This window comes from Oratosquilla oratoria, chromosome 34 (genome assembly GCF_046742065.1).
Source record: "Oratosquilla oratoria isolate Oo_2021 chromosome 34, ASM4674206v1, whole genome shotgun sequence".
In the NCBI taxonomy this organism is placed as follows: Eukaryota; Metazoa; Arthropoda; class Malacostraca; order Stomatopoda; family Squillidae; genus Oratosquilla; species Oratosquilla oratoria.
In genome coordinates, this window is record NC_134810.1 from 19329342 (window position 1) to 19331841 (window position 2500).

Sequence of the window (2500 nt, forward strand, 5' to 3'; positions counted from 1 at the left end):
GTTACCTGCCCCCCCATCAGTCCCCAAAGCGTATAACAGGGCAAAGGTCACGGCTTCGGTCGCAGTTACGCGTCTCCTGGCGTACACTCCTCAAAGCCTTCAGCTTTCAATCTTCGTCCTCGCCATTCGACTGTCTTGCTTGAAAAAGGGAACTATTACTACTACTACTACTAGTCCCGCTTTACCCGGAACGGTCCTGGCTGGCCACAAGAGATCCACACTCACCTTACAACTTCCACGTCCATCTACACCACCACCTCCAATACCATCACCTTATGTACCTCCACCACCAACATCACCACCACTACCACCACCACCATGATCACGCCTACCTTCAGCTTCCCCTCCTCTTCCTCACTCCCTCCTCATTTCCCTCCTCCACTTGTCCTTCTTCCTTTCTCCTGCTTCAGCTCATCGCTTCCTATACCTGCCCCCACGCCTTCCATGTTGCTTGTGTTGCTGTGCTTCCGCCAACTTACCTCTCCACACCGACCACCCGCCCCTTGCAAGCGGTGGTGGCGGCGGGGGAGGCCAAGATGGGGAAGGGGAGGGGGAGGAGGAAGGGGGAGGGGAAAGGGGAGGGGGGGGTCGCGTCACGATGCGCTGGCGATGGTCGGCTCGGGCCACTCGGGGAAGAGAAGGAGAAAGGAAGGAAGGGGAGAAGGAGGAGGAGATGAATGAGGGAGAGGAAATAGAGGAGAAGGAAAAGGACGAAGGCAAGGACAAGGGCAAGGATGAAGACCAGGAGTGGGGGGGGCGGAGGGGGCACCAGGAACGTCCCTACTTGTTGACACCTGGTCTTCCTTCTTTTCTTCCTTCCTCCTTTTCTTCCTTCCTCCCTCCCTCCTCCCCGTCCTCCTTCTCCCTTCCATCGCCGATAAAATATCCAAGACAACGATATGGAAATGCGAAGGGAAAATGAAATAAGGAAAAAAGTAAAAGAAAGAAGGAGAGGAGGAAAGTAGGAAAGAAAAGGAAGGAAGCAAATGGCAAGAGAAGTGATCTCAACGGCAACTGAAGAGTATCAGGCGATTCTATTCCAGACCTGTCTCCGCTCCCCTCCCCACCCCCCGGCATGAAAACGATCGAGACCCGGGTCTCATCCGCTATCAACAACATGCCATCAAGCAACGGCGCTTGAACGACCTGGGGGGGGGGGGTGAGTTTCATTGGATTCCAACTCTTCAGAGAAGAGGGAGAAGGAGGGAGAAAGAAAAGGAAGAGAGGAAAAGAAGAGGAGAAGGGAGGAGAAGTATTAGCATTAGTAGTAGTAGTAGTAGTAGTAGTAGTAGTAGTAGTAGTAGTAGTAGTAGTAGTAGTAGTAGTAGTAGTAGTAATAGTTGTAGTAGTAGTAGTAGTAGTAGTAGTAGTAGTAGTAGTAGTAGTAGTAGTAGTAGTAGTAGTAGTAGTAGTAGTAGTAGTAGTAGTAGTAGTAGTAGGGGGTAGTTGAAGATGAGGAGGATGAGGATGAAAAGGTGGAGAAGGAGGGGAAGGAGGAGGTGGAGAAGGAGAAGGAAAAGGAGGAGTAGTAGGAGGAGGATGAAAATCTGGAGAAGGAGGAGGGGGAGGAGGAGTAGGAGGAGGAGGAGGAGGAGGAGTAGGAGGAGGAGGAGGAGGAGGAGGAGGAAAGAAGTAGGATAGCGGGTAAGGTTGAGAGAGTCAACTGGCCACCATATATGCCGAGGTGTGTCAGCTTTGAGGGTTTCTCTTCATATAGTATTCCTAGCAACCCGCGGAGAAGACCAGAGGGAAAAAGAAACGACAGGAAAGACGCGACGTGATACAACAGAGAAACAGATAGGAGAAGAATGAGCGGAGCAGTGATTTTACTCCGGCGAGCGGCTGATGATTTTATTCGGCTGGTGGATGGACCCCGGCCTCAACAGGGTCGCAAGGAATGTTTTTGTTAGTTATGCTGTTGTTGTTGTTTTTGTTTTTGTTACTATTAATACTATTCGTTTGAAGGGACGAGGGGGAGGGTCGCCATGTAAATGAAGCGGTGGAGCCCTGCTGTGGATATGCTCTGTCTTGCTACATTGCTTCTGACCCAGGGCAGGGGGCAGGAGACAGGGGATGACCCTTTATCCATAAAGAGCTAAGATAAAAGGGAGAGAAATGGGTGACGGATGGGAGAGGGATCGGTGGGAGTTGGAGCGTGGTTGATCCCCCTTTATGGGGAAGAAGCCTTTGGTATATGGGTAGATATACAGTATTACTACTGCAATTACTACTTTTACTATTTCTAAATGTTATTATTGATTAAGTACTCACTGATGTATTTATTTACGAAAGAGAGGCGTAGTGGAGGAACTTCTCGTCTGGCTCTCGATCTTACCTGAGGGCGAGGCGGAACTGCTGCTGTGGTAGTGGGGTTCCATGTTCCTCAACCAATGGGCGACGCTCACAGAGGGTTGTGCGCTGGTCTCTTGTGCAACTGAGGTTGTTTCAGCTGGCAAACGTGTTCATGACGAGGAGGAGATGTCCTCCACACACTCAAGAC

General features: G+C 50.7%; 1 protein-coding gene across 8 annotated transcripts in view; it reads right to left on the reverse strand.

Annotated features, from left to right (window-relative positions):
- The window catches only part of LOC143018099 (protein sickie-like), a 390287-nt gene that overhangs the window by 179225 nt on the left and 208562 nt on the right, over positions 1–2500 (reverse strand). For 5 of the 8 annotated variants that reach the window (XR_012965729.1, XM_076173215.1, XM_076173214.1 and 2 more), the window contains exon 2: positions 2336–2500. This exon is cut by the window's right edge and continues 239 nt beyond it. The exons of the other annotated variants lie outside the window; for them this stretch is intronic. The gene's annotated coding sequence lies outside the window, so the exon portion shown is untranslated. The remainder of the gene's footprint in view (positions 1–2335) is intronic. 8 annotated transcript variants of the gene reach the window in all.